The 24139-nt window shown below is 40.9% G+C and overlaps 1 pseudogene; it reads left to right on the plus strand.

Moving 5' to 3' along the window:
• Positions 1-7917: 7917 nt before the first annotated feature.
• On the plus strand, positions 7918-9097 carry LOC148296822 (UPF0481 protein At3g47200-like; annotated as a pseudogene).
• The last annotated feature ends 15042 nt before the right edge of the window (positions 9098-24139 follow it).

Here is a 24139-nt window from a genome sequence, read left to right on the forward strand (position 1 = left end):
AAATATACAGTGTTCGTCGCGCAAACCAGTAAAGTGTCTAAACGGTGCGTTTTCGATTAAAATTTTCGCGCAAAACTGAAAATATTAACTTTGCGCTACGAAATAAAATCCCCATCGTCGCGCAAAGTCGTTGCAGTAGCGGCAATTGAACCGCCAAAAATTTCACGACCTTACGCGACGGGGACAAACTGTTCCGTCGCGTAAACATCATACCTTAAACCCTAAACCCTAAACCCTAAACCCTAAACCCTGAACCCTGAACTCTGAACCGTGATCACATAAAACCCTAAACGACATCATCCCATTGCGCGACGAATAAAGTTTTGTTCGTCGCATCTACAAGTTTTGCGCGACGACAGTTACTCGTCGCGCAATTTCTTCTATAAAATTTGAAACAAATTGTTTTCATAGCATACACATTCTACGAAACTAGTTTCAATGATCCAACCGTCAAACGTATTTGCTTATACTTAGAGATCGTATACACCAAAAATGGGGAAAAAAAAACGTATAGAGATCAAGTAACGGGACAAAAGTTTTCGACGGTTATAATGGAAAAATCACGATTTAACGGTCAATTTTACTCTGATTTCGATAATTTTTTACGGATACAATCCTTCACCCAACTTGAATTCAATGACAGTATTTGATCTTCATTTCAAATTATTTACACTAGTGGATATCACAAAATCTTATGTTCTACTTAACAAGTTTATATATAAACTTTTAATAGTTAGTGACTATACTGTGTGAATCATATACGCATTATAGAAAACTTTTTTCATCGATCCAACCGTCACACTTGTTTGTTTCTACTTAGAGATCGTATACGCCGAAAATCGAAAAAAAAAAGGTATGTAGATTGCGTAACGGGACAAAAGTTTTCAACGGTTATAAAGGAAAAATCACGATTTAACGGTCAATTTTACCCCGATTTCGATGATTTTTTACGGATACACTCCTTCACCCTATATGTATCCAATGACAGAGTTTGATCTTCATTTCAAATTATTTATACTAGTGAATACTGAGTTAAAATTCCTAAGTGTCATGTATAGAAATATTTTAAAAAAAATTAAAGTGGTTTACGCGACGAAGTGAAATATTTCGCCTGTAAATAGTTTGCACGACATTGATTTTTCGTCGCGCAAACATTTTTGTGTCGAGTTATTCGTCATATCGTCGCGCAAAGATCAGTTTTAAATTTTTTCCTGACACTTGTGTTTTTTTGGGAAAATTAACCTTGCGAGACGAAAAATATCGTCGCGCAAGGGTTACTATAACGACGCTGGTGTTGTCCGTCGCGCAAAAGACACTTCGAAACTATTCCCGGACACTTGTAAATTTTTTTGGACAATTATTCTTGCCAGACGGAGATAATCGTCGCGCAAAGGTGTTTGGGCGACGCCATTAGATTTTTTCGTCGCGCAAAATTTTGTTTTATTTTTAAAAATTAAATTGATATTTAGTGTAAATATTTGTTGATACTATATTTGTATTTACTATATATGCAAAAGATGATCACAACTTGTTTTAGGGGACGTGATAAAGCATATATTTATATGGTTTGGATATCATATATTTATATGATAAAGCATATAATTGTCATACTATATTTATATTTTTTCATACTATATTTGTATTTTGTTATACCTTTATTCATTCGTCTTTTTACAAAACTCTATGCAAATATATGACGTTAATTAGGAAAAGTTACTGACACAAAGAGAAAACATGTACATTTCATTAAATTACAAATAAATTACATTATTCATCAGATGAACATGTACATTTCGTTAAATTACAAATAAATTACATTATTCATCAGATGAACTATAATAACCTTCGTTATCATCACTATCATGACTATCCGTCTCCCAATCCTCTTCCTCCTCCTCTTCCTCCTCCTCCTCCATAAGTACATCATCGTCGTTGTTGTCCCTCATGGTTGGATCGTATCGCGGAAGATCACCGAGGTCAATTGTAATTGACTGAATCGGTATTTCTCTTGAAGACACTCCGTCAATCTGAAATGGTTCTTGAACAACATTTGTATCGAAAAGTGTATGTGCATCATTTTCCATGGAAGAGTCTAAACGTTGGTCAACGACGTCGACGTCGTTGTCCGATGGGTCTAGTTCTGGTATATCATACACGTTCCTCTGATCCATATGCTGAACCACTTTCCAATCGTTCCCCGCTTTAGGGTCATTTAGATACACAACTTGTTTTGCCATGTTTGCCAAAATGTAAGGGTCGTCATCATACCAAGTTCTGCTCATGTTCACAGATAGTAACCCATGATCGATTTTAATACTTCCCTGCCTATTTGGGTTCGTATCAAACCATCGACACTTAAACATGATCACTTGGTATCGGTCTTTGTAAAGCAATTGCACGACAGTTGTGAGTTTGCCATAGAAATCAATGTCTGTACTTTCCCCTCCACCTGGAACATGGACACCGCTGTTTTGCGTACACAACTTGTCATCTCGTGCGTGACCTAAAAACTTGACGCCGTTAACATGGCAACCTGAGAACAATTCTGCTCGGAGTGGGCCGAATGCCAAGTTATATAACTCTTCACTGTAAGTGGGGGGAATTCTCTGATTTCAACTTATTCACCTAATATTATAAAAAAAAACATTCATAGGTTAGTTTGGAAAAATGTAATAGCACAATATATATATGAATTAGAAAACACTTATAACTTACATATTCCAAAAACCATTGTGGAAAGAATTCACGGTGTTTCTTGGAATACAAATGTGATGGATGTTCTCGCTTCATCATCTCTTCATGTTCATCTAAGTATGCCAATATCTCATCACAATTGTTCAATACGAACCAATGAGCTACCTCCATGTCATTTCTGGAAAACGATTCTCCTCGTACAGGATCTCCAAAGGGTCGTGCGCTTTGGGCAAAAACAGAAAGTTGCTCATTTCTCAGACCTCCGTCATTATTGCGCTGAGGTCGATTGAAAGCCGTGTCCACATCCTTTAAATACATTCCACAGAAAGTAAGCGCCTCATATTGAACCCAAGCCTCTACAATTGATCCTTCGGGCTACGCTCTGTTGCGTACGCTTTTTTTCAGCTCTCCGAGTAGCCTGCCAAAATAAAACGAAATTAGCAAGTAGTAAGCATGAGATAATGATGCATACACAAATGATGATGATTATATACCTTTCTATTGGATACATCCAGCGATAGTTGACTGGACCAGCAAGCAATGCCTCTTCTGGCAAGTGAACCATCACGTGAATCATACTCGTGAAGAAAGCCGGAGGGAATATCATCTCAAACTTGCATAAGACTTGGACAATGTCTTGGCGCAACTGATCAATGTCTGTCTTTCGCAACGTTTTTGCCGTCAGTTGGGAAAAAAAATCTGGACAGCAATATGATTGGCTTGACTACATCTTCCGGCAATAGGTGTCGAATCCCCACAGGAAGTAAGCGTTGCATAAACACATGACAGTCGTGACTCTTGAGTCCAGTAAATTTACCCCCGTCAACCCTCACGCAACGTGCGATATTAGAAGCATACCCATCAGGAAACTTTACAGACGATACGGACTGTAGAAACTCTTTGTTGTCATTCGGTTTCATGGAAAAAACTGCAAGATCCCGTATAGCTTTATCACTGCCCCTTTTCAGCCATAAACCCTTTCGTATGCCCATTCTTTCCAAATCAAGACGCGCTTTCGGAGTGTCCTTTGTCTTGCCCTTGATATCTAGAATCGTTCCCATCAATGTGTCAAACACATTTTTCTCAACATGCATAACGTCGAGATTGTGCCTCAATTTTAGTTTCGACCAATATGGGAGCTCAAAAAACATAGACTTGTGCGTCCAGTTCATATGTGTAGCAGGTCTGGTCCGACTAACTGTTTTCCCAAACGGAGCAAAATCCAAATGGTTAAGCTGTTCCAAGATCTGATCACCGGACCATTCTCTAGGTTTTGCACGACGCTCTTTGTTCCCGTCGAACTCTATATCCTTCTCCCGCCACTCGTGGTCCCATGGCAACCATCTTCGATGCCCAAGGTAACACACTTTTCCAGCGTGCCAACCGGAAGTTACATCGTCCTTGCATACAGGGCATGCCATATAACCCTTTGTGCTCCACCCCGAAACCATTGCATATGCGGGAAAATCATTCACAGTCCACATAACTGCCGCCCGCAAAGTGAACATCTTCCTAGTAGATTTATCGTACGTGCGCACCCCGTTTGTCCATAAATCTTTGAGCTCATCAACCAACGGCCTTAAGTACACATCGATTGACCTGCCAGGATCCTCAGTTATCAAAACAGTCATCATCATGTACTCTTTTCTCATGCATTTCCAAGGGGGCAAATTATATGGAAATACGAAAATCGGCCAAGTGCTGTGGTGTTGGTTTAGAACCCCGTACGGATTGAATCCGTCAGTCGCAAGTCCCAACCTCACATTTCGGGGATCAGCAGCAAACTCGGGGAACGTTCGATCGAAATCTTTCCATGCCTCCCCATCTGCAGGATGCCGCATCACATCGTCGTCTACCCGTTTTTCCTTATGCCATCTCATGTCTGTGGCAGTATGCGTCGACATATACAATCGCTGCAACCTTGGTTTCAGGGGCAGATAACGCATGACTTTTTGTGGAATCTTACTCATTCTATTCTGAGATGTCTGTTTGAACCTCGATTCATTGCATATAGGGCATGTATCCAACGTTTCATACTCTTTATAGAATAACATGCAATTATTTTTGCAAGCGTGGATCTTTTCATAACCCAATCCAAGACCACTCAACATCTTCTGTGCCTGTCTGTGATCTTTCGGCAAACAATTGTCTGTTGGAAGCATTTTCTTGAAAACCCCCAAAAAGTAATCGAAACACAAGTTCGACATACGATACTTTATTTTCCCGTGCATTAGCTCCACAATCGCCGTCAGAACGGAAAAGCGCTCGCACCCCGGGTATAACTCCTGGTTGGCATTTCTTAACAGGTTTTCATACTGTTCGAACTCTGCACTGTCCATTGGTGTAGGCACATCATCTTCTCCTTCCTGAGTGCTGCTGGTCGATGCAAATGGAAAAGCATCATGTATAATATCCCTGACTTGTTCATTAGGATCCACAATAGGTTCAACATTGTCCATTCTTGTGGCCCCTGAAGACGAAGCGATGTCTACTTGTTCCCCGTGATGGTTCCAAGTGCTGTATGTCTCAATCATTCCATTTCTTACTAAATGAAATCGAACATGTTCAATTGTCTCCCACAACATGTTGTTACACCTCCTGCAAGGACACCGGATTCTAGTTGCACCTGGGTTGTGTGTCCGTGCAAAGTCAATAAAATCCTCGATTCCATCCAAGTATTCGCCTGCGCACCTATCCGGGTTTTGTATCCACCTCTTGCTCATCTTTCCTGGAACCACAATCACAATACAACAATCATGTTGTATTCGTACAAAATCTTTCCTTATGCCTCCGGTAAGGGCTCTATCCCATTCGGAAATGCATAGCCATGTCATGTAATTTACAGCTACATGAGATTAGATTTCGACGTGGATAAATTTCGGCAGCATCTCGGTACAGTTTTTGAGGTGTACCGTAGATATAAAATACCTACGTACCACCCGAAGAACGTACCGAGACGACACCGAAATCTCCACAATCGAAACCTAATCCTGTAGCTGTAAACTACGTGACATGACTATGCATTTCCAAACTGTCCAAAATATGGGACAATTCAAGAATTAATTGGACCGTAGTCGTGGTTTACCCACCCATGCGCGGTCCAACTAACCTCGAACGGGAACTAAGCTTTATAAAAAAAAAAATGTACAAAGTTAATTTCAATTAACTTCGTACATTAACGTACATTCATAATTTAACATCATATTATAAACATAATTTCATAAATCAATATAAATATAATGTAATACATTTTATATTATAAAACAACGAAAATACCTTCTAAATCGTTCTCCTCCAATCGTTAATCACATATAATATTCCTATATACAAAGAAATTAATGGTGTTAGTATGAATTTACAGTAAAATTTTTACACTAACGATAAAAAATGCATACCTAATGACCGTATCAGAGGCAGAAGTAGCTCAACTCATAAACGAAATGAAAATGACGAATTTTGTGTGCCGAAACCTCTTGAGAAAGATGCAGCAACAGCAGAGGCAAACTTCAATTTTTTCTGCAGTTTGCCTCTGCCATGGACGTGCTAAGCTTAGTATAGACGACGAGTTTGCGCGACGGATAACTTTGTCGTCGCGCAAGATTCTTCCGTTTTGCGCGACGAATAATTAGTTCAACATATGTCGCGCAAACCACGTCACCGTCGCGCAAAGGTTATTTCCCAGTCGCGCAAGGTACTGTCGACATCGATTTTTTGCGCGACGATGTAGTTCTATCCGTCGCACAATAATTCGTCGCACAAACAACGTGCGATGAAAAGTTTGTCGCGCAATCTGCTGTCGCGCAATTTTTTGGCGCGAAATGCTATCGACAGTAGTCCGTTCTTCGCGCCTTTCGTTTGCGCGACGAAAGTTTTTACTTGTCGCGCAAAATACCTTAGCGCGACGAGAAATACTGTCGCGCAAAGTTCACCTCCAAATAAATTTTTCCGCGCGTTTTCCCAACTACTTTATGCGACGCTCTTTGTTTTGGTCGCGCAAACAGTAATTTGCGCGACGATTAATTTTGTCGTACAATTTTGCGCTACGATTTATGTTACCCGTCGCGCAAAACGTCTATGTGGGACGAATTATCCTCCGTCTCGCAAAAAGCCGTCGCGCAAGGGCTAAACTGTAGTAGTGGTTGTGAGATGAGAAACGAATACACCCAATTACACTCAAGTAAGTTTATGGCATATGTCTTACCACATTTTAATACCAAGCAATGTGGTAAGACATAAGTCGAGAGAGGTCAACTCTTGCACTCCCTTCCCCTTCCCAAAGAAAAAAGAAACACTAAAATTCTGACTGAATGCAGGACAGGAAAAAGATGTGTCTGATGATGATGTTCCCCATGACACACATCATTTACTTATTAGTCAAATAGCATCTAGTCTTGGTTTACGTTTAGCTTATCCCCATTTGATCGTCAAGCGAACCAGGATTTGGTTTAAGTACTTTAGTTTAAACGGATCATTTTTCCACATCTCGACTGTCAACGGATCCAAGTTTTGGATCTGGTTCCCTTTGTGAACCCTAATTTTTTGTTTTCAATGGGCCAATGACAAGCCTAGCTCTCGCTAGCTAGCAACAGGCCAAGCAGACACAACATGTGGTAGCTCAAGAAACCTCGACCACCGCCAGAGATGCCATTGCACTTCCCCGAGTAAACTTGCAGGTTCTTTTTGCTCCACTCATTCTGCTACATTTTGTTTCTACTGCAGAATTGGCTATACTGAAGATTGCTTAATTTGCTTTAAATTCTATAAGGATTTCAGTTTATATAACCGAAAATATATTTGTGTTAATTTGCTGTTTCCTATTTACTTTAAATTTTTTTTCCCTTTCAAATTTAGGAACATAAGAGGTACTTAGGAGATGAGAATAAAAAAATTCAATGGAGCTCGAAGATCCAACGAGTTGAAGACGTATAGATGGCCCTCCAATCTGATGAATTTACCTTTGAAATGCAAACAAAACACATTGAAAATTTATGAACTAGCTAGGAACTTGTCTATTGACATTTTAAACTCGCAGTACTAGAATTCTAAGTTAGTTTTAGATTCTAATTAATGCATCCGGATGTGGTACTAATGACAAAATTCTAGAACATTTGAATGAATGATGACATTCTTGAATACTGGAATTTTGCTGGTGAAGCAGACTGTCACTTCCTATGTAGTAATAATTTTAGTTTCATTGTCACTAGGAAAAAGACGACTTCATATATGAAGGATCAGAGAGCAGAGAATGAACCAGAATGGGCCGATGCGGTACCATTTTTCTATCAGCCTGACAAGAGGTGTATCTACAGGGTTCCCAATAAACTCCGTAAAGTAAATGAAGCAGCATACACTCCTCAATTAATTTCAATAGGCCCTTTCCACCATGGCAAACCAGAACTCAAGGACATGCAGAACCATAAAAGAATATATTGTGAGAATTTTTTCACAGGTACTTTAAAGAGTAAGGAGGAACTAAAAAGTTTCACCAGAGATCGTCAAGGAAAGATTCTTAGTTGTTATGCAGGGACAATTAATCAGGGTGACAATTTCGACTTTTCGGAGGTAATTCTAGTTGATGCGCTCTTTATCATTCAGCTCTTTATGATGGATTCTGAAAACCCTGAAAATGATTATCACATTTTAAGATCACGGTGGCTGAGGAAAGCTGTAGAGCAGGACCTCATACTGTTAGAAAATCAGCTTCCTTATTTTCTTCTTCAAGACCTGTACAAACTTTGCCATGCCGGTCTCTTGTTTCTATCCCTGCCACGAAGTGCAAGCACAAGAACAGGACAATAGACAACAGAGATGTTTTGATCTGGATAAAATATGTTACTGCTTGCCTTGCTGTCGTAGAAGCCACCCCCACGATCATTCTGTGTTAACTGTTGAAGCCGCCGAATCTGTTCATCCCTTCCTCAAGCTTACCTGTGAGTTCTTCAACAGTTACAGTAAAGGAAAATCTGTCAGGAATGGAGTAACTATAAAACATTTCACTGATTTGGTAAGACATTTTTTGTGCCCTGCAGAAGAAATGACTTGGGTAGATACTCCTATAAAAAATATATATGACGCGAGAAAGTTGAAGGCCGCGGGGGTGAACTTTAGGCTACTTAAAGAAGTAGGGTTTGTCATTAAAGGAGATGAATCCCACGAATGTAATTTCAACTTAGCATGTTTTACAAGTATGGACTTGAAGCTTACACTATTCTGTGTCAAGGATGAGACAGAATGCGTCGTCCGAAATGTCATGGCGTTGGAGCAGTTTCTGTATCCAGACTCTGCTTATATTTGCGAATATTTTTTGTTCATGGATAAACTTGTGGACACCGTGGAAGATGTGAATTTGCTGATTGAGAGTGGAGTTCTTGTTAACAAGATAGGCTGCAACGAAACCTATTAAACGGGGATTGGTTCGGGGATGGGGGCGGAGATGGAGAGCGGGGACAGAGATGGTATTGTCATACCCGGCCCCTGTGGTTACACCTTTAAGACATGTTAGTCCCTATGTTTTCAATTTTAACAATCACATACCCCGGTCTTGCACTGTGGGTCCCATATTTTTCAATTTTTGTTAATTTTAAATTGATTAAAATTAAATATTAAAAACCTTTAAAAAATAAATAAATCTCTCTCTCTCTCTCTGCCTTTCCACTTTGGAGAGGAAGAAAGGCAGCGCAGGTCATGGTTTGCATTGCAGGTGAAGTTAGCATTTGGGCTTCCCATCTGTATCTATCACTTTGATGAGAAGCCCCTCTGGCTTCACTTTTGGCAGATGCAACCTTGATATTCATTCACAACTAAGCACAATCAACATTGAAACAACAAACGCTTTATAATTTTAATAGAAAAGTTTATATAGGATTACATTCATTTTTTAATATATTATGATGTAATCTTTTTATTTTTATTTTCTAAAATCAATTTTTGTTCCAATGTTGCCGATTATGCCTTGAATCGGGTAATAGTAATTTATGTGATAATAATTAGCCATTTATGACTTTGTCATTGAATAGAAAAGGAAAATATGGCAAACATATCCCAGAGAGCATTTAAATAAAAACCTCTCTCTCCTCATTGAATCAGTTTCCTACACTAAGAGTTGTTCTCCCACTTCTTCTTCACACAGCCTCTATGAAAAACTGCCACTAGTGAAAGGACGAAAGACAATTTGAAAAAATAAACCTACAATATACTTCCATAGCAAGCAGAGAATTATGGCAGAATATTCCTCAAATGGTGCTACTTGTTGGCAACTTTTCTTGGGGACCATTTTGACGTCAATTTTGATGTCAGATATGGAAAGTCTCTTGAAATTCATTTGTCCCTATGGTAGAGGTATATTACATACTGTTGTAGATACATTAACCTATGGTGTAGGTATATTGTTCTATTACCTATTGCATAGGTATATATGTGTTTTTCATATTTTCGACAATGAATAATAGTATTTTATGTACCTATTTTTTTGGGTTAATTATAGTTTAGTACCCTGTGGTTACACCTTTAAGACATGTTAGTCCTTATCTTTTCAATTTTAACAATCACATACCCCGGTCTTGCATTGTGGGTCCCACATTTTTCAATTTTTGTTAATTTTAAATTGATTAAAATTAAATATTAAAAACCTTTTATAAAAAAAAAAATCTCTCTCTCTCTCTCTCTCTGTGCATTCCCCCATGACCACCCTCCAACCCCACAAACCCAGAACCCCAGCCCTGACGAACCCAAAAGCCACAGAACCCATCCCCCCCTGCGATTTTCTTCTTCGCTGACCCCATGTGATTTCTTCTCCCTCCACCCCTTGCGATTTTCTAAATTTACATATTTTAATCAATTAGTTCAAATCAGCGTACAACGCAAAAATTAAAAGATCCTCCATTTTCCTTCACTTTCTCACCAACCAAACACTGACTTTGCAAAAATGAAGCAACGGAAAATAATATCAAACTCCATAACACACAGAGACAGCAAGGAACATGATTCACTGAATAATCACACTCAGTGTCAAACAGAAATGTGTAGCAGAAAAAGCCAAATTATAGGGAGAAACCCTAACCGTTGTATTGCTTTGTCTGCTTAGAGAGCTTGGCAAGGTAGACGAAGTTTTCATGCTCTATTGTGAAACCCATGCGGATCTCAGAGACAGAATCAGAGTTTTTCACAGCATCGAGTTTGGGGTTTAGGGCTAGCGAATTCTTCCCCTACCCCGATTTCTTTCCCTCACCCAGATTTCTTCCGCCCCCCGAATTTCTTCCCCCACCCAGATTTCTTCTCCCCTTACCCTTCGATTTCTTCTCCCCATCAAAAAAATCAACATCCAAGCCACAATCAAAACAGAGGAAAAAATCACTTTACTTAGGAAGAAATCGGCTACTGTGATTTCAACACTAGTTGTTTGATCAGATCTTTGTTGGTGACAGGACCCGCCCTGAATTCCTCGAAACTCGAGACGATTCCTGTGGAAATTCCGACATCACACCAATGTCGGGCCCACTTACTAAAAACTTAGCCTCTTTTCCAAATTAAGGGAAAAGAGCACGAGACTTTCTACCGAAATTTCGGCAGAGTCTCCCTTGTAAATTGGACTTTTCCCAATTTCTTAAAACCTGCAAAAAAACACATTTTAAAACACCAACTGGCAGCATGCACAAGTTTTCAACATGCAAAATACAAAATAGGCCTCCGGCCTTCAAATGGTTCGAAACTAAACCAGCAAGGTTCTTAAGTCGGATAATATATATAACAATGCAATTAATGACTTCAAACAACATCACGAACACCACCAAAATCATTAAACAGGATTCAAATCCAACAAGCACAACAAAACCCATTCACATACTCAGAATCGTTCAAACCTTTTAAACATAATATAATTCGCAGCTGCACCTAGGTGAGACCCCAGGCTACCTACGTACCCTTAGACAAGGGATCAAGCCACACGTAGTTCTTATCTCAACGGTCACAACTCCGATAATAGACAATTATTTACCACAAAACCAACTATACGTTTCAGATCTATCACAAATCTAAATCCGACAAAAACACATTGAAGCATTATCACTTTCTTCCCAAGGCATCGTATTAGGAAGACATCACATGCCTGGACTAACTCCGAAGGGCTTGGGCAAAATAAACTCCGAAGGGCCTGGACAAACTCCGAAAGGCCTGGGCAAAATAAATCTCCGAAGGGCACTGGACAAACTCCGAAAGGCCTGGGCAAAATAAATCTCCGAAGGGCCTGGACAAACTCCGACGGGCCTAGGCAAAATAAATCTCCGAAGGGCACTGGACAAACTCAGAAAGGCCTGGGCAAAATAAATCTCTGGAGGGCCTGGACAAACTCCGACGGGCCTGGGCAAAACAAATTCTCAAACATAAAACCCATAACCGGGGAGGTACCTAAGGTAGTGCTAATAACACTCAAATTAACATTCTAAGTACCCCACACAAAATCAACAAAGATAGCACTTCCTCAATTATTATATATAAACTCAAGACACTTGAATATGTCAAACCCACATGTATCACAATTACTTTACAAAATAAGAATTCAACTATTAAATATAAAAAGCATTTAAATAAACCATTAAATTCAAAAGCATAAAATTTCCATCATAAAACCATACAAATAATCTCAAAGACCCACATAATCAACATAAAACAAATGACGGTCAAGACTCGTCCAAAAGGGTCGTTCTAGTACTCTTCGAAGAGTGGGACTACCTCGGAAAACTCACGGTCAATCGAGGGTCAAACTACCCAAACTTGGTCAACCGGGCCCGCGAGGCCCACGACCTCCGTTTTACGATCCGAAAGTTCCTATGGGTTCCACAAGGTCTAGGATACACGTCCTGCAAGTTTGGTCCGGATCGAATGGTCGGATCACTCGCGATCGCACGGTTATCGTAAAACACTAACTTTAACTTATTGAATCAGAGCATCCGGGGCTCCGATTCACGATCCGAGAATTCCTACACGATCCTAGGAATACCTAGATCAATATATATTAGATTGGAAGCGATCCAATGGCTCTAACATATCGAACCCGGAAATCACACAATATGTAAAATCCGTTCGGGGTTCAAACGTTATCTAAATTGAGATCCGTAAAATCCTACGCGCTCGTGACAACCAGGGGATCGCATTGGGACAAAATGCCCCTCTGATACAGTACCCACGATCCGCCACACGTGTTGGCAGCGCGTGGGTGTCCAAAGCGATATCGCATCGTCGGAAAATCTCAGAATATCGGGCCAAGACCCCTATCCTAGGTAATACACCTAATTTGGAGTCACTTTTGTTCTTGGACATACCCCAAAAAGTCGACGGAAGTGGCCGAAAATGCAACCCGAACTCCGGCCAAACTTTGAATCCAAAATTGGACCACCTACACTAGAAATTTGTGAAATCATACCCAACTATCAGCTAGATCACGAAAAATAGTCGAAAATCCATACCTCACTTGTCTGAATCGGTGGCCGAAAGACGGAGATCGAAGCCGGAGAAATTCTGTCAAAACCGGCGCGATTCCGAGCGATTTCCGGCGACTGGAGCGGCTGGCGACGGAAGAGGAGGGCTGGGGTTCGTGTTGGCGAGTAGAGCATATCCTATTCTATTTGGGTTTTATTTATTTTTTCCTTTTGTGTAGATATTATGTAATTAGGATTCCACTTATTTCCTAATTAAACCCTACTAGGGTTTGTAACCTGTATTATAAATACCTCCTTTCGGAGAATGAAATATATCTGAAAATATTCTACCTATATTGTTTGACTTGGTATCAGAGCCGACTTTCTGGTGACCTGTGTGTGTTGTGCCCACCTGTGTTCTACTGTGTGCCCTAATTTCTTTTAGGGTTCTTGTGTCTGTGCCTTTGCCGTGTTCCGCCTTGTGCTCTGTCGTGTTTGTGCCTTTACTACGTGCCTCTACTGTGTTCGTGCATCTGCCTCTATTGTGTTTGTGCCTCTGTTGTCTTCGTGCATCAGCCATATTTGTGTCTGTGCTGTGATCTGTTGTATACCCTGCGTGATTTGTTGAGTTTCTACTACAATCATGGGTGATAATTCCATTCTTGGTGCTGCTGCTGCTTCTGCAAATTTGCGTGTTTCTGACTCTATTCCAGGTACTGGCTCTAATAGTTGGATAATTGACACTGGTGCTTCTGATCATACGACTTATAATGCTAAATTTTTTGATGAGTTGTCTAGTAACACCCGTGACCCATATATAACTAGTGCTAATGGTTTGCCCTCTCCAATTACTGGCGAGGGCACCATTTCTCTCACCCCAACTCTGTCATTGTCTCGTGCGTTATTAGTTCCCAATATCCATTGTAACTTGTTATCTGTTGGTCGCTTACTTGATACACTTAATGCTTCTGCTACTTTCTATCCTACCCATTGCTCTTTTCAGGATCTCAAGACTCACGAGGTGATTGGGCATGGTAAACGGATAGGGGGATTGTATTATTTGACATTACCTTCTGCACCAGTTCGTGATCATGTCGTTAATACTGTTCAACGTTGCAGTGTCAAAGACAAACAGCAAATTTGGTTATGGCATCGTCGCTTGGGACACCCGTCATTTGGCTACCTTAAGCGTCTGTTTCCATCTTTATTCCGCTCCTGTGATGAGTCTAGCTTCAAATGTGAGACTTGTGTAATGGCCAAGAGTCACCGTACTGTTTTTCCCTTAAGTAATAATAAAGCTGCCTTGCCTTTTGAGTTAGTCCATTCTGATGTATGGGGTCCTGCTCGTGTGACTTCAAATGGTTTCCGTTGGTTTGTTACGTTTATTGATGACTGCACTCGCTTAACATGGGTGTATTTGATGAAGAATAAACATGATGTTGCCTCTATTCTTCCTGATTTTTGTGCCATGGTGTCTACTCAGTTTCATGCTCATGTTAAAGTTTTTCGGACCGATAATGGCGGTGAATATGTGAATCATACATTGAATCAGTTCTTTCGTGATCACGGTATCATTCACCAAACTACCACTCCATTCACTCCTCAACAGAATGGCGTGTCTGAAAGGAAGAATCGTCAGTTACTTGAAGTTGCCCGCTCTCTTATGTTGGATATGTCTGTTCCTCATCATCTTTGGGGACATGGTGTCTTGGCCGCGGCCTACTTGATTAATCGTACTCCTAGTCGAGTTCTTGATTTCAAGACTCCACTTGATGTGTTATGTGCTCTTACTCCTCCGGTTTCGGTCTCTAAGTTACCTCCAAAGGTGTTTGGGTGTGTTGCGTATGTTCATGTTTACTCTCATCAAAGGAGTAAACTTGATCCTTGTGCTCTCCGCTGTGTCTTCATTGGTTATTCTACGACTCAGAAAGGTTATAAGTGTTATCACCCGCCTACTCAGAAGGTACATGTCACTTTGGATGTCACATTTCATGAAGAAGTACCCTATTATGTTTCTCCCTTCTCTTCAATTCAGGGGGAGAGGGGGAGTGAATTGAAGAGTTTCGGAGTGGAAAATATGGAATTTTTTGGCGAACAGGATGAAAACGATCGGTCGCTCATAGGACACGACCGGTCGCTCGCGTCGACGAGCGATAACAGTACCGATACGAGCGACGCGACCGATCGCAGTGAGGACACGACCGGTCGCGAACGAATCTGTCTGGATACGACCGGTCGTGTAGAAGTGGGCGACCGGTCTCGAATGAATCTGCTTGGAAACGACCGGTCACACATAGGAAGCGACCGGTCACCCGTGTCGACGAGCGATAACAGTACCGATACGAGTGACGCGACCGGTCGCGAGGAAAGCCACGACCGGTCGCCAGACGAAAATGATGGTGTTTTCGAGCCTCTCTCAGAAGGACATAACAGTGATATTAGCGACTCTCGTACAGTTGAAATTGATAATATACCCCCCTCTGCCCTGCCATTGCCTCAATCAAGTTGTGATAATGAGGTACTTTCTAGTGATATGCCTACCTATTCTTTGCCCCCACGTACTACCCGTGGGAAACCTAAAATACAATATTCTCCTGATATACATGCCAAGTCTACATATCCCATTAACCATTATATGTCAACTCATCGTTTATCTAAGTCATATGCATCATATTTGTGTCAATTGTCTAGTGTATGTGTGCCAACTAAGTTGCAGGATGCTCTATCTGATCAAAACTGGGTAGATGCAATGCATGTTGAGATGGAAGCCTTGAACAAGAATGCTACTTGGGAGTTAGTTCCTTTACCAAAAGGAAAAAAGGCAGTTGGGTGTAGATGGGTGTTTACTTTGAAGCACAAGGTTGATGGTTCCATTGACCGTTACAAGGCAAGATTGGTAGCAAAAGGGTATACTCAGACATATGGAGTGGATTACACAGAGACTTTTGCTCCAGTAGCTAAGCTCAACACTGTACGCGTACTCTTATCCTTAGCTGCTAACCGTGACTGGCCGCTGCTACAATTTGATGTCAAAAATGCATTCCTCCATGGTGATCTCAAGGAAGAAATATATATGGATCCTCCGCCAGGTATCCCTGTGACTTCTAAGGAGGGTGTGGTGTGCAAGCTACGGAAATCCTTGTATGGATTAAAGCAGTCTCCAAGAGCGTGGTTTGGAAGATTTGCTGCATCTATGAAGAAGTTTGGGTATGTGCAAAGTAACTCTGATCATACTTTGTTTCTGAAGCGTCATAAAGGTAAATTGACGGCTTTAATTATTTATGTTGATGATATGATTGTGACTGGAGATGATCATGTAGAGATACAGAGTCTTCAGAAGTATCTGGCTTCTGAGTTCGAGATGAAATCATTGGGTGATTTAAAGTATTTTCTTGGGATTGAAGTTGCCAGATCTAAACATGGTATTTTTCTATCCCAAAGAAAGTATATTTTGGATTTACTTGCAGAAACTGGAATGTTAGATTGTAAACCGATTGATACCCCTAGTGAGCAGAATCATAAGTTGGGGATATATCCCGATCAAGTTCCAACTGATAAAGAACGTTATCAACGACTTGTGGGGAAGTTGATTTATTTGGCTCATACTCGTCCAGATATTGCGTATGCTGTAAATATAGTGAGTCAGTTTATGCACTCTCCTAGTGTAGATCATATGGGGGCTGTGACTCGTATTTTAAGGTATCTGAAAGTAACTCCTGGCAAGGGGTTAATTTTCTCCAAGTATGGCCATACAAATGTAGAAGGGTATACAGATGCTGATTGGGCAGGTTCAGCCACAGATAGGCGTTCGACATCTGGGTATTTTATGTTTGTGGGTGGCAATCTTGTTACGTGGAGGAGCAAGAAACAAAAGGTGGTGTCTAGATCTAGTGCTGAGGCCGAGTATCGGGGAATGGCCCATGGTGTATCTGAGTTACTATGGTTGAGACGATTGTTGAAAGACCTTAGTTTTGGGCCTAATAAACCCATGGAGTTATATTGTGACAATACGGCTGCGATTGCAATTGCTCATAATCCTGTACAACATGACCGTACAAAGCATGTGGAGGTTGATCGAAATTTCATTAAGGAAAAGTTGGATGCGGAGATTGTGTCCTTCCCCTTCATCCGTTCAGAGTATCAGTTAGCTGATGTTCTTACGAAAGCTGTTTCTACAAGTATCTTTCTCAACTCGCTTGACAAGTTGGGCATGCTTGACGTCTTTGCTCCAACTTGAGGGGGAGTGTTGGCGAGTAGAGCATATCCTATTCTATTTGGGTTTTATTTATTTTTTCCTTTTGTGTAGATATTATGTAATTAGGATTCCACTTATTTCCTAATTAAACCCTACTAGGGTTTGTAACCTGTATTATAAATACCTCCTTTCGGAGAATGAAATATATCTGAAAATATTTTACCCATATTGTTTGACTGTTCGACGGCGGGAATGTGCCGGTCGTTTTGGGTCCGATCCCGGCCGGAGTGGAGGCCGGTGGTGGCGGTGGCGACGGTGGAACGCTGCTGTCACAGACCGGGGGAGGGGGGTCGCACGCGAGAGCCAGAGAGAAATGGGAGGGTTTTTCTGTTTTAATTAAAAATGAACTTCGAAATAATTACGATTGTGCCACTGAGGGTTTTTAGATCGTATCTCTCTCGTTACAACTCTGATTTGAACCCACCGCATGTCTACGAACTCGTCTCAGTACGATCTTCGTAAAAATATTAATCGCTGCCCCAAAATTCTTCCGGATAAAAAATGACCATTTTGCCCCTACCCGAGGGCAAAATTGTAACTTCTTTTTAAATTAAATTAAATCCTAAACTTATCAATATTTCGGGTCGGGATGTTACAGTTGGTATCTGGAGGGGGATGAAATCGGGAGCAATGAGGAGGGGGAAGAAATTGGAAGAAAGGAGGGGGAGGGGATCTGAGTGGTTGCGGGCTGGGGTTATGGGTTCTTGGGGTTGTGGTAGCGGGCTGGGGTGGAGGATGGTTGTGGGATGAGTTTAAAGGTTGGAGCTTACGGATGGTGGTCATGGAGTGGGGGAGAAGAAATCGGGAGAGAGAGAGAGAGAGAGAGAGAGAGAGAGAGTCCAACTAGAGGTCCATCCAAATATATGGCAGAGACGAGAGAGAGGTTTGCTGGGGATGAGGGTGAGGGAGGTTGTGATGGAGGTGGTGGCTGGGGATCAAGGTGTAGGGGATTGGTGTTTGTAGTTGTCGACAAATAGTGGGGAAGAGAGAGGCTTGATCGGGAGAATGCATAGAGAGAGAGAGAGAGAGAGAGAGAATTTTTAATTTTAATTTTTTTTGGTTTCAATATTTTATTCATATTTTAATTATTTTCAAATTAAAAAATGTGAAAAATGTGGGACCCAGAGTGCCACGTAGGCAACTAATAGAGAGATTTGACGGAAACCCTAACGGCGGAACCACATTGTAACAAATTTAGAAGACCGGGGTATGCGATTGTTAAAATTGAAAAGATAGGGACTAAGATGCCTTAAGGGTGTAACCACATGGTACTAAACTGTAATTAACCCTTTTTCTTTTTCTTTTTTATATAGGTAACATACAATTTTTATTTGTTTATTTTTGTATCTAACTTATAGGTAGTCTTCTAATTTATGTTCCTAACTTATAGGTCGTCTTTTAATTTATGTTCCTGACTTATAGGTAACACGATTTATCACCAAGTTTTTTCCATTGCAAATAATAACACTATTTACCTGCATGTTAGGTACATAATTTCATGTGGGTGCTTGCGTGAATAATTGGTATAATATGCGGGTCTTTATTTTTCATTGATTAAATTGTATTTTATCCATATATAGGTAAATATTATCAAGGAAAGAATTCAAAATTTAAATTCTAAAATTCAATTACAAGGAAATAATGCATTAAATTTAGATTTTCAATGTGTTTTCCTTATTTACCTCAAGGGTAAAATCGACATAGCAAAAAAAAAAATGCTAAGCCTTTCTTTTATCAACTCAAAGCCTAGCATGTGCACGAACTTTGGTAAGCCCCGTAAATCCGATCAGCTCCTCATGTACGATAAAATAAAGGATTGCAGGGAAGTTGATATCTTTTCTTGATATCAACTTATATAAAGTAAAATATAAATGCTCAATGCTAATTAACCAGTTGTAATTTCATTAGTAATCGCTAACTACTCGTTTCTGTCCAACCTTGATACAATTTAGGGTTTCTTATCTAGGTCCAAAATGATTAGCAGTCACTGGAAACTACGATCAAATCTCACATTGCCCCCTCAAACTTAAAGTGGCCCACTTACTCCGTTTGACCGAGGTTTGGTGACTCACTTTGCGCTCTGCCGTCAACTCCGTCCAAAAGTTTGTTAACTTTGATGACGTGGCAGGAGTGTTTTTGTAATTTCGTACACATGAATCATTATCCATTAATTAAATGGGTGATGTGGCAAGCGGAGCCCACCTCCATATAATTAAATATTCTAATAATTAAAAATAATTAAAAATTAAAATACAAACATAAAAAACTATTAAATAATTCTTTAAAAAATTTATAAAATTAAAATTGTTTTAAAACAGAAAGAAAAAAAATTCCCTACTCTCTCATTCTCTTCCTCTCTCTAACTCTAGACGAGCCCCATCCTTCGACCATCTTCTCAAAAACAAAACCCCAAACAACCGCCAACTAGTCCTGTCTACGGCATATGCCCAGCCACCACCTCCTGCAACAAATCCGATCGAAACCCCCACCCAATCACCCAACCCACAACACACAGAGAACTTGAAAATTTTCTTATAAATTTCAGCAGCCCCACCCATCTCCGACCACTTCTCTACCCCAACTCCAACCACCTCTTCCCCCGGCGACGGCCCACCATCAACCTCTAGCACCCAACCCCAAATCACACACCCCCTTCCAACCACCTTTGAAGCCATACAAACCCCACCCACATATTCATCCCTCTTCGGCCCGCTCTCTCCTTCTCTTTTTGTTTTTTTTAATAACCAAAAACAATAATCCATATGCAGCAAACCAATGAAAACCTTTACAAATGGAGTGCACTATGCATACTAAAAGGGTGCAAGCATAAGCTCAAATCCATCCGCAATACTATTACCGTATCTCCTGCAAATCAATAGATCTAGATAGACAATTTTGAAATTTAACATTCCATTGCATGCGCAAAACAGTATAAAATCCAACCTAATAGCCATCCAATGAGATCCCATAAGAACCTATCGAATTATCAACTAACCATAACATCTAACCCTCGTGTGTCAAACATCGCAAACAAGGTTTGAAACCCATTTCCATTTCCTCCTCATTTCTCCCTCCTCTCAAACCTATTTCCCACAGTGATTTCTTTGCAGCAACCCAATCAAAGAGGTGCTCTGGGGTGGGTCGGGGCTACGTGGTTTGAGGGTTAGGGAGGTGCGTAGGTTGGGGAGATCAAGGTGGGGTTGTGTGGGTGGGGAGGCGGCTGGGGGCTGGGTGTGTGGGGTTGATACGAGGGGGAGGGGAAGAATGTTGTTGGGTTAGATTTTTTTCTTAAATTTAATTTTTTTAATTGAAGAGTTATTTATTATTTATTTTGTCAACACGGAATCCATGTCATTAAAAAATTGGGCTCCCCTTGCCACGTAACCATTGAGTGGGTGGATAATGATTCATGTGTACAAAATTACAAAAACACCCTTATCATGTCATCAAAGTTAACAGACTTTTGGACGGAGTTGACGACATGGGCAAAGTGGGTCAACAAACCACGGTCAAGTGGGGTAAGAACGCCACTTTAAGTTTGAGGGGGCAATGTGAGATTTGACCGTAGTTTCAGGGGGCACTGGTGTAAATAAGCCTAAAAGAAGAGTTCATTGCTAGAAATTGTACACCCAGTTTCTCTCTTTATGGCGGCAACCGTTCATAGATTTATAAGGAGTGCTAAGAAATATATTATAAATATTCCTTTGAAAATTTCAAACCACTATACTTAGACGGTCAAACATGAATGGGTAAGATTGCAAAGAAATCGTCAAATAAAGATTCCACTTTCCTGCTCTTTTTTCCACTACTTTCGATTTATTGGTAATTACACGTAATGAACTAATTCATGTCAGATATCTTGGAGTACATCGCTCTGAGTCTTGTCCAGTTGATTATTTAATCCAACTAAAGAAAGTATAGACCCGATCTTCTTGAATAATTTCATTATACCTCTTGATATCCGACTCACACTGCATTGGATTAGGATGACGAAAGTCAATCTCTCTCCACAAACCCTGGAGGGTATTGTAGTATGTTTCAATAGAGCCACATGATTGTCTCAGTCCGGATAATCGCCTTTTAAGATCATGCGTCTGAAAGATATCGGAGTCATCAAAGTAAGTTGTGGCAATTGCATCCCATATTGCTTTTGTAGTGGGAAGGCGAATAAAATTGCTAATCAATTTCAGCTCCATAGAATTGATTAGCCATCCTTTCACAATCGAATTTTCTGTTCGCCATTTGTTGAATGTCGGGTCCGTCTGGGGAGGTTGTGGTAGTTCTTCATTTATATATCCCAATTTATCTTTGCCTGAGATACGTATCTCAATGACTTGGGACCATATGGCATAGTTGGTGCCATCCAACTTGATGCCAATTTGTGCCACGGAAGATTCATAGGTTATAGTCTGAGTCGGGATCTGGTTATGGGCCTGATTCAGTAACTTGGTGTCTGCCGCGCAAATCTCACGGCCTGGAGTTCTGGGCCGAGGGGATGTGCGTTGACACGGGGTTTCCTGCTTTTGGGTGAGGTGCGGTTGTGCGCGGGCGTGCCAGCACGGTCTACCGTGCGTTGATGTGTTGATGAGTGTTGGGTGGATAAATGGTGCGCCTGTTTGATCTGTCTTCCTAGTCAAACGATTGTAGCCGAGAGAGGAACTGGTGTCGGCTGTTAGGTTCACGGCCTGAACTACAAGGCCGTTGAGTGATGGTGTTGGTGGTGGGTTTTGGGCGATGCTCCGGCGCGCTGCTCAGGGAGCGACGGTCGTGTGATATATGGGGTGAATGAACGAACAACAAGGATGGTGCTCCGGCGCCTTGAAAATCAAGGGTCGTATGATATATTGATGAATGGATTTTCCTTACAATCTACCACTACTCCTAGGAAAGCAAGTAAAGATATTGAAAGTGCATTACAGGAAAAAATAAGTTGCTCCGTGGGAGGCTTTGTTTTGGTGTTGAACCCTTTGAATGTAGCTCGAGTCTTGTATTTATAGGAAGAGTCCCTGGATGAGTAATCGAGGCTGAATTTACGCGTAGTGGAGTTTAATTAGCGCAAGTGGGCAGTCCAATCGACATTTGGGATCGTGAAGTATGGTGGTGTGACCCCAGAAATCCCGGTGAATCTCGGCCGCCGCTCTTGATCGTGGGTTCTGAGCCTCTGGCCGTGGAGACGCATTTATGGCCTGGATAGCTGGTGAACCAACATCTTAGGCTGTCAGAATTCTTGTGAGAATGTCCACGTCTAATCACTCTGATCCTCATCACCAAATCCTGACTTCAGTCACTTCCCACCTTCCCTCATGCATTAAATGCTTCTTTGTGGCCAATGGGTTTTGCTGCATTAAACAGGCACTACTTCATTAAATGAAGCCTGGGACCCTGCTGTCACGTGATGATTTGCCTTTAATGCCTTGGCCGCAATTTTGTTCGGCCTCGGCCTCGGCCTACGCTTGAGGCCGAGATGATCATGCCTTAGCATTTCTTCTGTTATCTTTAGGAAGGCGAAATACCCTGGCGAAACGCTGCGTTTCAGCTTCTGCGAACAAGTGCCAGGGCCGAGAGAAAGGGCTCCTTCGGCCAGCTTATGGCCGTGATTTATCAGGCACAAACACTTGGTAATTTTGGAGATCCATTCTTCTAAGATCATGTGGAAGGTGGTAGAGGAGTTGGTGGAGCTGCCTCCATGGGATGTGATTGGCAGGTCTTGATCACCTATGGCGGCGACGGCTAGGGTTTAGGTAGAGCCGCAATCACAAGATCGTTGCTCTGATACAATGCTAAAATAAGGGAAATAATTATGCCTTGAAGGCCAAGTAAACTTGGAGGCTAAGTAAAACTATAACTCCTGATTCTAATTACAGTAGGAAATTAGAAATAGAAAACGAAACAAATTACAATCAATCAATACGGGAAACGTCAACTCGAGCCAACAATTCCCTATAGCAAATGAGGAAATTAAGTCACACCAATATGATTACAATCATTTTTCTTTGGAATGTTTAGGAACATTCAAATGACCTTTGTTTAATTATATTCAAAAATTTCATTATTTTACAATTATTATTTTTAATGGAAATCATTTAACAATAATGACAACACCAGTGGGTGAGATGGAGTCGTGTATTCTCAGTCTCTGATACAAAACTTCCAATTTATATGACAATTTGCTTATCTTCTTAGCCTTCCCTTGACCATTGTTCCACCGGTGAGTCGGGAACAAAATTCTGGCCGCCTAACACCCGATGCATTGGATGTATTAGTTGAGTTAATTCTGGTTTTGTTAGTAAATCTTGGGTGGGCTATGTTTTGAGGGATATTTGGCTTGGTTTACTAACCTACATGTGTTTGGTTCTTCATGGTGGTGATTAGTGGTTTGCCCATCTACAGTCGTGGAGTTTCTCTTTGGTTGTGGCGGCTAGGCTTCCTGTGTTTTATTTTATGTATTTTATGTTTAATGTGGGCTTTATGCCGAATGTGGGCGTAATGCCTCTTTGGGGGTTGTATGCCTTTAGGTTGGCTTTTGCCGTTTTAGTTTTTTTTGGCTTCCGAACATGATCTGCATGCTATACTGTGATGGTTTAAGCTAGATTTGTTCCTCTTTGTTTCCTGTTGATTTTCTGGCCGGTGTTTTAGCCCGGCTTTGTTTGTATTGTTCTCTGCCCTTTTGGGGGATTGCAATTAATTGAAACTTCGACAAAAAAAAAAACCCGATGCATGAATTTTGTAATTAAAAATTTGTAAGATTTCTTCTTTAAAAAATAGTTTAATGCAAAAT

This window comes from Prunus avium, chromosome 2 (genome assembly GCF_965620075.1).
Source record: "Prunus avium chromosome 2, drPruAviu1.hap1.1, whole genome shotgun sequence".
NCBI classification, from domain to species: Eukaryota; Viridiplantae; Streptophyta; class Magnoliopsida; order Rosales; family Rosaceae; genus Prunus; species Prunus avium.